Raw genomic sequence first — 15,282 nt, 5'->3', positions numbered from 1 at the left:
TTTCGTTATCGTATGGTCAAGTTATGATTAATCAAAATTTCGTTAGGGTTTCACATGTAATCCGAATTTTCTGAGTTGTGTGCTTTATGATTTGACTAATGAAAAGTGTACTACTGTAATTCTTATGAAAACTATGATGACCCAGAAAATTTCACATTAATAAATTAGTTACAGGATAGAATGTTTCCGACAAGATAAGCGAACCTATTATGTTGAGTCTTAAAACTTTTTGAACTAGTTTACACATTCATGTACCCTTTGACCATTCCCGACGATTCACGAACAAATTATATATATATATATATATATATATATATATATATATATATATATATATATATATATATATATATATATATATATATATATATATATATATATATATATATGTTATGTACATGCATTAACAACCACACACTTATATATATATAATTTCTTCTCTTACTATTCGATAACCAGAACCCCACTTGCTATTTGTATACTTGTTTCTACATTAGACATTCATCAACAAAGCAAACTTTTCTAAACACAAAAACAATTAACTGGATCCCATTTCTTGATAGATTACTACAAAACAAGTAAGGTTGCTAAAGTTTTTTTCACATGTGATTAAATGAAATATATGTTTATGTTTTTATTCGATCAATCATACACACATAGATTTATTATATATTTTTTGACTAAAACGCATGAACTTTTATAATACTTTTGTATTTATTATTGTATCATAATATTGATAGAGATTGAGTACTTTATTATATTAAAACACTTATATTTATATTATATTATTTAGGATAGGGGTAATATATATATATATATACACACACACACACACACACACACACACATTTGCTTACGATGAAAACTAAAACATGTTGGATTTAATATCATGTTATATGCAACATGCCATACAAGTCTTTAAAGTCTACATCATAAACAAATTTCACAAAGTATTAGAGACAAAATCCTGGTTTTATTATTTGTTGTTTTATGCACTTGGGAATATAAATAAGTATTATCTATATACTCCTATCTCCTTTGCCAACAAGAATATCCGTTTACATATTGTATTTCTTTTCTTTTTCTTGATGATAAGGACCAATATCATCATCCATTTGTCTCTTTCTTTTGGAACTACGCACCCCACATAAACCAACTACTAATTGGTTTCTTTTGCAACCCATCAACAATTATATTTCTTTCTGTACTCGATTAATTCTTCCTACTTTTGTTGTACAACTAAAAGACACATTACCATCTTGACTTTTATACCTCAATAATCCATTTAACCACCTATAATATCTTTAACATCTCTTTGGTATATTTTCTTTTTGTTATTGTTTACTTCAAATCACACACATCTATATCTATATAGAGTATATTATTGTTTTCTAGTTATAAACCACCACACACTTGTTAATACTACTTTATCATATATTAATAATATACACATAGATGCATGCACTAGATATATTCATGATATATCATCTTGTTCTTTTGTCAATCAAACCATTACTACAAAACAAATGCTAAAGTGCTTTACACACATGGGTCTATTTTTTTGTTCGAACATGAACACATTCATGCATATTACCACAAAGAACCAACCCCACACACATATATATATCACTATACTATATTGTTTTCCAGTAATAAACCAACCCACCACCTTTTTCTTTCTTGCTTACTGTTAGAAAACCTAAACAATCACAACACTCTTGTTACGGGTACATGGCTTATCTTTTTGCTGCTATCATTTTCTAGATTTAATTGTCACCATCGTTGACTACTCAGCCTATTTAAGTTCTATATAAATTCATTGCTTACTCTTTTACTTGTGAATTGTCAAGTGCACTCAAGGTGAGTTATAGATCCCTTTTTAAATATATATTCATGATATCATCTTGTTCTTTTGTCAATCAAACCATTACTACAAAACAAATGCTAAAGTGCTTTACACACATGGGTCTATTTTTTTGTTCGAACATGAACACATTCATGCATATTACCACAAAGAACCAACCCAACACACACACATATATATATATATATATATATATATATATATATATATATATATATATATATATATATATATATATATATATATATATCACTATACTATATTGTTTTCTAGTAATAAACCAACCCACCACCTTTTTCTTTCTTGCTTACTATTAGAAAACACAAACAATCACAACACTCTTGTTACGGGTACATGGCTTATCTTTTTGCTGCTATCATTTTCTAGATTTAATCATCACCATCATCGACTACTCAGCCTATTTAAGTTCTATATAAATTCATTGCTTACTCTTTACTTGTGAATTGTCAAGTGCACTCAAGGTGAGTTATAGATCCCTTTTTAAATGATTTAAATATTTTTGGGCTGAGAATACATGCAATTTATTTTAAATGCAATGGATACAAGTACATACTTAATTCTACACTGAGTTAAACCGAAAATCCCTTAGCTTTGGTAACTAGTAGCTGCTAGTACATAGGATGTGGACTGGTGGGCGCGAATAATCGTATATGGATCCATAGGACTTGACATCCCCGTCCGAGCTAGAGCGCTAGCCTTTTAACGGACGTATGTTATTTGAGTTTATGACACGTTGGTTTGCGTGTATTTAAACGAATAGGGTAATTATCATTATAGCGTTAAGTTTAGTTACCAGGATGCTCTGTTATGTAGAATCTATTGATAAATTTTTGATGAAATCTTGTGGTCCATCATTATATACTTATGACTCGAGCAATTAAAACTATAAGTCACCAACATTCGTGTTGGCCTTTTTTTAGCATGTTTTGTTCTCAGGTCCTTAGAATGCTTTCGCTGTGATCTGCTTGTTGCCTGCATGGAGTCTCTCATGCTTTGTATAAAGTTTATTGCTTTCGAAACAAAACTACGTTGTGTAATAAATAAATTGACTGTGATGTCAACTTGTAAAATAAAGACTTATGTATTTGGGGGATTTGCTTATACCTAAGCACTCGTCCACATGTTTATAACTTTCTATGTTTAGAAAGTCATTTATTTTAATGAATGCAATATTTTATCAAAACGTATCATATAGAGGTCAAAACCTCACTGTGGAATCAATGATTAACGTGCCGCGTCAATAGCGATTTTGACGGGTCGTTACAATTGGTATCTGAGCTTGAGGTCATAGGGAACCAGAATTTGTATTAGTGTGTTTAACTGAATATATTTATATGCTAACGTAATTTTTGTTTCAATTATGTGATAGATGTCTTCTTCTAATCCTATCATTTTGTACAACTCGGAATCGGACACTGAATCTATCCACTCCAGAACTAAAAAGGGTGTTCCAATATCTATTAAAGAAGAAATTGTGTTAGGCGGGGAATCTCAACTCTCGGTAAACACAGAGGAGATCCCAGCTCCACCCAGCCCTGGTTTTACGGACCCACAGTATTGTTTCGATGGTACCGTGATCCCTGGAATAAACGACGGCCGTCCATTTATTAACGAACATGGACAGTGGGCCAGATACACCGCCGACGGGCGGGTTGTGCCGATTAAGCCTGGCAGATATCGGTTCATGACCACCGGTACATATTCTTCTACACATGACTCAGATAGTTCATTAGGTGAGATCAGTGAGGAGGAGGAGGAAGTAAAGGAGATTACAGAAAAAGAAGTTAACAAAGAAAAGGAACTTGTAGTCACCAACCCAGAATTGCCAAATCCAAAAATTATTAAAGCAATTGTTACTCCTAATATTGCTACCCCTAGTCACCCTTCTCTTACCAATTCTATTGAGGTATCAAGTACCTCAGAACCCCGAAAAAAATATAAACTTACCGCTCGAATAAGCGATATTCCAGTACCTGATAACAAGAAGCCTCGCCGTTTTTAAAAACTGTTTCCTCTACGACATCACTTCACGCATTGTATACTATTAATTAGTGTGCTTTACTTTATTCTACGTATGTTTTATGTAAAATAAACTTAGGTGAATAAGTGGTATTGTATCGTTGTACCATAATGCATTGAAGAATAAAGTGTGAAATGATAATGCATTAGTTTTTCGTGATAGAATATTATTTGAACCGTAATAGTTAATTGTTGTACTAAGCTATTAAGTATGAACTTTAACGGGTAGGTAATACCCTAGAGATAATTATAAAACGCTAATAAGAAGAAAAAGCTTTTATAATAATGGGTTCATATTATTAATATGCCATGATGTACCATTAATTACTAGCTACATCTATAGTATTCTACGTTATTAATTATATCTGTTGTGGTTATTGAAGAAACATGTCTCAAATGTCAGATGATGAGTTTGAGGAACTAGTCGAGAAACGTGTGAATGAAAGAATTGCTGCAGCCGAAGCAGCAACCAAAGCAGCAGCCGAAGCAGCAGCTGTGAATACAAACTCATGAAATGGATGCTCATACAAAACTTTTCAAGCATGAAAACCACAGATGTTTAGTGGAACTGAGGGACCAGTCGGTCTAACCCGATGGTTCGAAAAGATGGAGTCCGTTTTCAAAATCAGTAATTGTGCGGACGGAGACAAGTCAAAGTATGCTTCGTGCACGTTGCAAGATGGTGCACTTACTTGGTGGAACAATTATGCTAAAGCAGAAGGAGTAGATACGGCATATGATATCTCTTGGGAAGAATTGAAAAAGATGCTTATCGAGGAGTACTGTCCTCGAAATGAGATCAGAAAAATGGAATCTGAGTTACGTAATCTGAAGGTTGTCGGTGCGAAACTCAATAACTATGAAAAGTATTTCATGGAACTAGCCTTGTTATGTCCCGAATTAGTTCCAAACGAGAAACGAAAGATAGAGATGTATATTGATGGTTTGTCACTCAATATCAAAGGAAATGTTACATCATCCAAACCGAATACGATGCAGGAAGCCATGAGAATGGCATGTCAACTCATGGACCAGATCATGGAGAGTTCGATTAAGGCACCAATTACCGAAGTCAATACAACTGAAGGAAAGAGGAAATGGGAAGACTATAAGGGCAAAAGTACTCACCTGAAGAGGCGAGAGACTTTTAAAGGTAAACAAGATGGGGCAACTGCTAGTCCGAACTATAAGAGACCCCATCCGTTTTGCAAAAGATGTTACACCCATCATTCAGGTTATTGCCATGTGGTCTGTGATAAGTGCAACAAGAAAGTACATGTGGCGAAAGATTGTTATGCCACCGTTTCTGAAGTAAAGACAAAATCGACCGATGTCAAGAATGTTTAGGATGCGGGAAGTCTGGTCACTTTATAAATCAATGCCCTGATAAGGAGAAGAACAAAGAACCCACACGTGGGAGGGCATTTAACATTAATGTCAGCGAAGCACGTGAGGACCCTGATCTTGTTACGGGTACGTTTATCGTTAATAATCAACTAGCTTCTATTATGTTTGATACGGGTGCTGATAGAAGTTATATGTGTAAAGACTTTAGTTCTAAACTAAAATGTGCATCATTACCTCTAGACGATAAATATACTATTGAATTAGCTAATGGTTAACTGATAACAGCCAATAAAATTTACCATGGTTGTGAAATAAATCTCGTTGGTGAAACCTTCAAAATCGATTTGATGCCCGTAGAATTAGAAAGTTTTGACGTAATCGTTGGCATGGACTGGATGTCCAAAATAAGAGCAGAAGTTGTTTGCGCTGAGAAAGCGATCCGCATCCCCCGTAAGGATGAAACATCATTAATGATTTATGGGGAGAAGAGCAACTCGAAGCTGAACCTTATCAGCTGTATGAAAGCCCAGAAACTTATAAGAAAAGGTTGTTATGCTATTCTGGCACACGTGAAGAAGATCGAAACCGAAGAAAGAAGCATTGATGACGTTCCGGTTGTGAGAGAATATCCCGAAGTATTTCCAGAAGAATTACCGGGGCTACCTCCACCAGATGTGTAGAATTCCAGATTGATCTCGTACCAGGATCTGCACCTGTAGCCCTATCCCCATATAGACTTGCACCTTCAGAAATGCAAGAATTACAAAACCAGTTGCAAGAATTATCAGACCGTAGCTTTATTCGCCCCAGTTTTTCACCTTGGGGTGCTCCTATTCTATTCGTCAAGAAGGAGGATGGATCTATGAGGTTGTGCATAGATTACCGAGAATTAAACAAATTAACGATCAAGAATCAGTACCCATTACCGAGGATTGATGATTTGTTTGATCAATTGCAAGGATCAAATGTTTATTCAAAAATTGATCTACGCTCCGGATATCATCAGCTGAGAGTGAAGGAAGAAGATGTTCCTAAAACCGCGTTCAGAACCCGTTACGGTCACTATGAGTTTTTAGTCATGCCTTTTGGATTGACTAATGCTCCAGCAGTATTCATGGATCTAATGAATCGCATCTGCAGACCGTATTTAGACAAATTTGTCATTGTTTTTATCGACGACATATTGATTTATTCAAAGAAAAGGAAGAACATGAGCAACACTTAAGATTGGTACTAGAGGTACTCAAGAAAGAAGAACTGTACGCAACATTTTCGAAGTGTGAATTCTGGTTACAAGAAGTACAATTTTTGGGCCATGTTGTCAGTAAACATGGGATTAAAGTTGACCCTGCCAAGATCGAAGCCATTAGTAAATGGGAAACACCGAAGACTCCAACACAAATCCGCCAATTTTTAGGTCTTGCTGGTTACTACCGAAGATTCATTCAAGATTTCTCTAAAATCGCCAAACCCTTAACTGCATTGACTCAAAAGGGAAAGAAGTATGATTGGTCCACGGAACAGGAATCCGCATTTCAACTGTTAAAGAAGAAGTTAACGTCTGTACCCATTTTGTCATTACCGGAAGGAAATGATGATTTCGTGATCTATTGTGACGCTTCCCGTCAAGGTTTAGGATGTGTATTAATGCAACGCACAAAAGTTATCGCATACACCTCACGACAACTAAAAATTCACGAAAAGAACTATACGACGCACGATTTGGAACTTGGAGCAGTAGTTTTTGCACTCAAAATATGGAGACAATATTTATATGGCACCAAATGTATAGTGTACACCAACCATAAGAGTTTTCAGCATATTTTTGATCAATAACAACTAAATATGAGGCAAACTGGGTAGAGTTATTGAACAACTACGATTGTGAAATCCGTTACCATCCCAGAAAGGCTAATGTTGTAGCTGATGCCCTAAGTCAGAAAGAAAGAGTAAAACCTCTTCGAGTTCGAGCTTTGAACATTAAAATTCGTACCGATCTCACAAAGTAAATTCAAGCAGCACAGTTAGAAGCTTTAAAAGCAGAAAATGAAAAAGGCGAAATGAGCAAAGGGTTAGAAAAATAGCTTGAAGTAAAAGCCGATGGAACCCTGTATTTTGCTGGTAGGATATGGGTACCAAGACATGGTAACCTAAGACAACTAGTACTGAATGAAGCACACAAAATGAGGTACTCAATTCACCCAGGAAACGGGAAAATGTAACACGATCTTAAGAAGTTCTAGTGGTGGCCTAATACGAAGACATAAATTTCTACTTATGTAAGCAAATGTTTGACATGTGCCAAGGTCAAAGCTGAGCACCAAAAGCTGTCAGGGTTACTGCAACAACCAGAAATTCCTCAGTGGAAATGGGAATAATAACCATGGATTTCATTACGAAATTTCCAAGGACTGCAAGTAGTTACGATACTATTTGGGTGATAGTTGATCGCCTCACTAAATCAGCTCACTTTCTACTAATAAAGGAGACAGACAGTATGGAGAGATTAGCACGCCTATATTTGAAGGAAGTAGTTTCCGGGCATGGTGTACCTATATCCATCATATCTGATCGCCACACCCAATTCACATCACGTTTTTGGCAGTCATTACAAAAAGCATTGGGAACTCGATTAGATATGAGCACCGCTTATCACCCACAGACAGATGGTCAAAGTGAAAGAACAATACAAACATTAGAAGATATGTTACGGGCATGCGTGATTGACTTTGGAACCAGTTGGGATCGACACTTACCCTTGGCAGAATTCTCATACAATAACAGTTATCATACGAGCATCAACGCAGCGCCATTTGAAGCACTTTACGGTAGAAAGTGCAGATCTCCTATTTGTTGGAGTGAAGTAGGAGAAAGACAACTTACCGGACCAGAAATTATTTATGAAACCACCGAAAAGATCATTAAAATACAACAACGATTGAAAACGGCCATGAGTCGCCAAAAGAGTTATGCTGATGTAAGAAGAAAACCGCTAGAATTTCAAGTGGGAGACAAAGTCATGTTGAAAGTGTCACCCTGGAAAGGCGTTGTACGATTCGGTAAACGAGGAAAGCTAAGTCCTAGGTATGTAGGACCCTTTGAAATCACCAAAAGAATTGGAGCAGTTGCTTATCGATTAAAGCTACCGCAAGAACTTAGTGGTGTTCATGACACATTTCACGTGTCAAATTTGAAGAAATGTTTAGCTGAAGAGGATGTCATAATTCCTCTTGACGAAATACGAATCAATGATAAACTCCATTTTATCGAAGAACCTGTTGAAATCATGGACCGTGAGGTCAAACAATTAAAACAAAGCAAAATACTGATAGTTAGAGTTCGTTGGAACGCTAGACGTGGACCCGAGTTTACTTGGGAACGTGAAGATCAAATGAAGCAAAAGTATCCACATTTGTTCAATGATATCGCTCATAAAACAGGTATTACTCAAAATTTTGGGACGAAATTTTCTTTAACGGGGAGGTACTCTGATGACCCAGAAAATTTCACATTAATAAATTAGTTACAGGATAGAATGTTTCCGACAAGATAAGCGAACCTATTATGTTGAGTCTTAAAACTTTTTGAACTAGTTTACACATTCATGTACCCTTTGACCATTTCCGACGATTCAAGAAATTTTTTTTTTAAATATATATATATATATATATATATATATATATATATATATATATATATATATATATATATATATATATTTATGTACATGCATTAACAACCACACACTTATATATATCCAATTTCTTCTCTTACTATTCGATAACCAGAACCTCACTTGCTATTTGTATACTTGTTTCTACATTAGACATTCATCAACAAAGCAAACTTTTCTAAACACGAAAACAATTAACTGGATCCCATTTCTTGATAGATTACTACAAAACAAGTGAGGTTGTTAAAGTGCTTTTCACATGTGATTAAATGAAATATATGTTTATGTTTTTATTCGATCAATCATACACACATAGATGCATTATATTTTTTTTTTACTAAGACACATCAACTTTTATAATACTTTTGTATTTATTATTGTATCATAATATTGATTGAGATTGAGTACTTTATTATATTAAAACACTTATATTTACATTATATTATTTAGGATAGGATATATATATATATATATATATATATATATACACACACACACACACACACACATTTGCTTACGATGAAAACTAAAACATGTTGGATTTAATATCATGTTATATGCAACATGCCATACAAGTCTTTAAAGTCTACATCATAAACAAATTTCACAAATTATTAGAGACAAAATCCTGGCTTTTATTATTTGTTGTTTCATGCACATGGGAATATAAATAAGTATTATCGTATACTCCTATCTTCTTTGTCAACAAGAATATCCGTTTACATATTGTATTTCTTTTCTTTTTCTTGATGATAAGGACCAATATCATCATCCATTTGTCTCTTTCTTTTGGAACTACGCACCCCACATAAACCAACTACTAATTGGTTTCTTTTGCAACCCATCAACAATTATATTTCTTTCTGTACTCGATTAATTCTTCCTACTTTTGTTGTGCAACTAAAAGACACATTACCATCTTGACTTTTATACCTCAATCATGCATTTAACCACCTATAATATCTTTAACATCTCTTTGGTATATTTTCTTTTTGTTATTGTCGACTTCAAATCACACACATCTATATCTATATAGAGTATATTATTGTTTTCTAGTTATAAACCACCACACACTTGTTAATACTACTTTATCATATATTAATATTATACATATAGATGCATGCACTGGATATATTCATGATATATCATCTTGTTCTTTTGTCAATCAAACCATTACTACAAAATAAATGCTAAAGTGCTTTACACACATGGGTCTATTTTTTTGTTCGAACATGAACACATTCATGCATATTACCACAAAGAACCAACCTCACACACATATATATCACTATACTATATTGTTTTCCAGTAATAAACCAACCCACCACCTTTTTCTTTCTTGCTTACTGTTAGAAAACCCAAACAATCACAACACTCTTGTTACGGGTACATGGCTTATCTTTTTGCTGCTATCATTTTCTAGATTTAATCATCACCATCATCGACTACTCAGCATATTTAAGTTCTATATAAATTCATTGCTTACTCTTTACTTGTGAATTGTCAAGTGCACTCAAGGTGAGTTATAGATCCCTTTTTAAATGCTTTAAATATTTTTGGGCTGAGAATACATGCAATTTATTTTAAACGCAATGGATACAAGTACATACTTAATTCTACATTGATTTAAACCGAAAATTCCTTAGCTTTGGTAACTAGTAGCTGCCAGTACATAGATGTGGACTGGTGGGCGCGAATAATTGTATATGGATCCATAGGGCTTGACATCCCCGGCCGAGCTAGAGCGCTAGCCTTTTAACGGACGTATGTTATTTGAGTTTATGACATGTTGGTTTGCGTGTATTAAAACGAATAGGGTAATTATCATTATAGCGTTAATTTTAGTTACCAGGGTGCTCTGTTATGTAGAATCTATTGATAAATTTTTGATGAAATCTTGTGGTCCATATTTATATACTTATGACTCGAGCAATTAAAACTATAACTCACCAACATTCGTGTAGACCTTTTTAGCATGTTTTGTTCTCAGGTCCTTAGACTGCTTCCGCTGTGATGTGCTTGTTGCCTGCATGGAGTCTCTCATGTTTTGTATAAAGTTTATTACATTCGAAACAAAACTACGTTGTGTAATAAATAAATTGACTGTGATGTCAACTTGTAAAATAAGACTTATGTATTTGGGGGATTTGCTTATACTAAAGCACTCGCCCACATGTTTATAACTTTCTATGTTTGGAAAGTCCTTTATTTTAATGAATGCAATATTTTATCAAAACGTATCATATAGCTGTCAAAACCTCACCGTGGAATCAATGATTAACGTGCCGCGTCAATAGCGATTTTGACGGGTCGTTAAAAAAAGTTATGCAATTTGGACTTAAGATTTGCGTTAAAAGGTTTTGTAATGCTTTCGTTATGTCAAAACGAAGATTTGGTTCTTTAAGTGAGCTGAATCAATTTTGAAAGTTACATAAAAATTGCTAGAGTGAACTAGGTGTTGATTGAGACTTTGGTCTTCTGGAATATGTTAATTTATATGTTACTTGACATATTTCATTTGTATGCAAACTTGCAAAAACATGAATTGCCGTGAGATATATGCTCGTCTAAATGATATGTCTGTTTGATGAACAAAACTGGAAGGTCTGTAAAGATTCATTAAACTGTACGAATTGGCTAAAGAGATGTCTTTGATTATTTTACCACTAAAATTTTGTAATGTTTTGAGATGACTCCAATTGGACGTTCATAAAATCTATTTTCTATATTTTCTGAGAAATATTTCAAAACTGATGCGCGTGCTAAAACTGATTTAGTAAATCGTAACTAGACCCTTTCTGACGTCTGACTTTTAATTATTGTATGAGGCTTAGGCTGGAATTTTTGGAATCGATTTTAAGTGTAGTTATGATTTGGAGTTGTTCATAATTTTATGATCTGTGTGCTATGAGCTATAGTTGAATATTTCTATGATATACGTTTTTCGAAGGCATGCTTTAAACTGCGAATGTGCAATTTGCTTAACTATGACTTGTAATGTGATACTTGACCTAGGTTTGACATGTTAACCATGTTTGCATGACCTACTGAGATGTTTAACTTTAGTTAACCACTTGACCGAGTTGACTTTTGGTTGACTCTTGTTGACTTGCTTGGATTAGTTGACTTTTACTTGTTTGTTGAGTCAGTCTAAGCAGTAGGACTCACTATGGGTTGACATAGTTTGACCTTTAAGTGTATACTTAAGATGATTTACTTGTTTAGGTTGCATTGTTCAGTCGTGATTGTTTGACTACAGTATAGTTTGCTAAGATATTTCGGTGCTTTTGCTAAGGTGAGTCTACAATCCCTTTTTCTTTAACATTTTTGGGATGAGATACATGCTGCTTTTGAAACTATTTCTTAAACTGTTTTTACAACTATATTACATATTAGGCATGTGTAACTTACCAAGAATATATATATATGAGTTCAGATCGAAAATCCCTTAGCTTGATTACATTAGTTACTTCATGTAAGCTCGACTTATAGGGACGGTACCGTTAGGTTTGACAAACCTCACCTCAACATAACTGGTGCTTATTTTGTTGTTACTCGTACACTTGATCGGTGTAGCGCCATGATAGGGTAAACTGAAGACGTAGGCTCAGCCTACGCAATGGTTAAAGCTTTATAATCAAGTGCTCATGATAAGTGTATATTATTACGAAGCTTTTTAGAAATCTCGTGGCCTAACTTACGATGAATGTTACTTAAACATGATGTTTACAAACTTGAAACTGGACATGGTAATGTCTTCAAATAGATGAAACGAAAAGAACTTTTTGATGTCACTCACAGTTGAAAATTGACATCTTACAAACAGTTTATTACTTAGCATTTACTGTACGCAAACTTTTGAGATTAAACCTTAACGGTTTATTTAGATAAACGATTTTGAGAAATGATTTTCGACAAACGATTTATGGAAACTGTTTTATGAAACTTACTAGAAATATTTACTCAAACCTGTAGATTCACTCAACTTTATGTTGATCCGTTTTGCATGTTTTATCTCAGGTTTTAGTTGCTTCCGCTGTAGAACATTGATGTTATAGAAGTCAAGCCAAGCATTGGGACCAGAGTTAATACGCTGTTAGTGGATTCTGACGGGGTATTACATTTGGTATCAGAGCTTTGGCTATAGGGAACTAAGATACATTAGTGTGTCTAACCGTAGGGCGCATTAGTGGGTCTAGTATATAGTCGTGTACTTAGAATGAATGTTATACATCATGCTTGCACTGTTTGCTCTACTATGCTACACGTAGGGCTACATATTATATATCACATGCATATACGCATCTATACCCATAATGATATGGTCTTGGACCAGATATATGATATCACGAATCACATATGTACACACGACGCGGCACTTAAGAGAATTAATTTGACTACGCTATCTTGAACTTATGGAGTAATGTCAAATGGATATGTGAGATAGCTTAATGTAATAACCGGGATTACATTACAGCAACTCATATGGAAATTACGACATCGCAAAATAAGGAATTGGGAGCGAGTTAAGTAGATTACTAGGATAAACACCGTTTAGAACATGAACCGTATAATCTCAAATATGAGTAGAATTTTACACTGTGTGCATTAATTGTTATTATAACCTATAAAGAGCCTGAAATCATGTCACAACTCGTCACTACTCGATAGTATCCGTCACCACCGATCATTACTTGGCACTACGAAAACACTGCTTGGAACAAACTCATCATCTCATACCACTACTTCTTACTACTTATCGTTGCTAACTACTTGATATCGCATATTTTATACACATTTTACTTAGCGATATTGATCACATTGTAGTTCGTTCGGATATGATTTGGCAGTTATTTTGATTATATTGAGAACTTTTGAGTTTGAAGAGTTTATTGTAGAAGAGTGGCGTTTTATGGAGTTTTTGAGGCATGTTGTTAATCGATTATTATTATTGGTGCTCCGAGGTTGAAAATGTTAAGTACATATCGGGTATTTTGGTTTTGAGTTAGTATAAGTGTTGAAATAGTGCAACGAAACGTGAGAATCAGAACCATTCTTATGGGATTTGATATTTGTTACTTGGATTGATTAGTGATCTTGTTTGAACAAAGGGAACCCTGTTTCAATTTAGTGAACTAATTTTTAATTGATTTGTCTTAATCAATTGGGTGCTTACTAGACCAAGGGGGTAAACCGGATAACATAGACTGAACAAAATAGGGGTGAATTATGTGGAGCGAACGCGTAACCAATTGAATCTTAATCTTATAATTAGTTAATTACTAAGTCACAAACGAAAGAGGTCTTTGGTGAAAGGGAACCCTAAGCCAATAAATCCTAGCTTGACGTGTTTGCTAAAAGAGAACTCTGGGTAAACCGACTCTGTAGTTGCATGTATTGATAAATCGAACTAGTGCTTAATAACAAATCATTCGACACTGCAAATAGGAGATCTAGGCGAACATTCTTTTATTTTATTGAATTCAATTATCTTTATTTTTCGTTGAGTCTGCAATTTGATTTATTTAAACTTAAAAAACAAAAAATATTGTCTTTTAGTTTTGATCTATCCTTGATTTGGCTAATCGTTAAATAGCCACCAAACCAATTATCTCATACTTTCAATTTTCATAGATTAACTTAGTTATTTTCATTAGTTACAATCTTAATTCTCGCGTGTGAACTGTCCTTGGAACGATTTTGGAATTACCAACTTTATACTATTGCACGATCGGGTACACTGCCCGTTAGTGTGTAGTGATATTTTAACCGGTGTTTTCCATTATAAATTATAGACACGATTTTACACATCAAGTTTTTGGTGCCGCTGCCGGGGAACGATAAAGTAAATTCGACCGAGTTGTGGATTATGCATCTAGTTCGAGCTGATGCACATGTTGACCTATGTATGTTGATTGCTACTTATTTGTCTAATCATGCGAGGGACACACGAGCATCAAGGCCACTTCTTGGTGGTCATTTTGTTACGAAAATTGCAAGATTTTTCAACATTGATTTTAGTAGGTGTACGAAATTGACTGAGCCATTGCAGGTGATGAAACCTTTTAATTTAAGGTTTTATATTAGTGCAAATTTTGTGATGTGGGATGCGAATAGAGTTGGTTTAGTAGAGTAAGTGAGGCAACAAGCACCCGATGTTGGTGGTAATGATCAAGGAGGTGATGATGCAGAACAGGTTGCTCCGAATATTCCTGCGGGTGGTCAGACTTGGGGTGTGACTGAGGCGGTGTGGAATAGCTTGGTCTCGAGGGTTGAGAATGTGCACATTGGTGTGTTGAGTAGTTTTGATGATTTTCAGGGAGATCATCGGTCACATTATGATCGCATGTGGGGGAGT

Source organism: Rutidosis leptorrhynchoides, chromosome 9, assembly GCF_046630445.1.
Source record: "Rutidosis leptorrhynchoides isolate AG116_Rl617_1_P2 chromosome 9, CSIRO_AGI_Rlap_v1, whole genome shotgun sequence".
Taxonomy (NCBI): Eukaryota; Viridiplantae; Streptophyta; class Magnoliopsida; order Asterales; family Asteraceae; genus Rutidosis; species Rutidosis leptorrhynchoides.
This window is presented reverse-complemented; position numbering follows the sequence as displayed.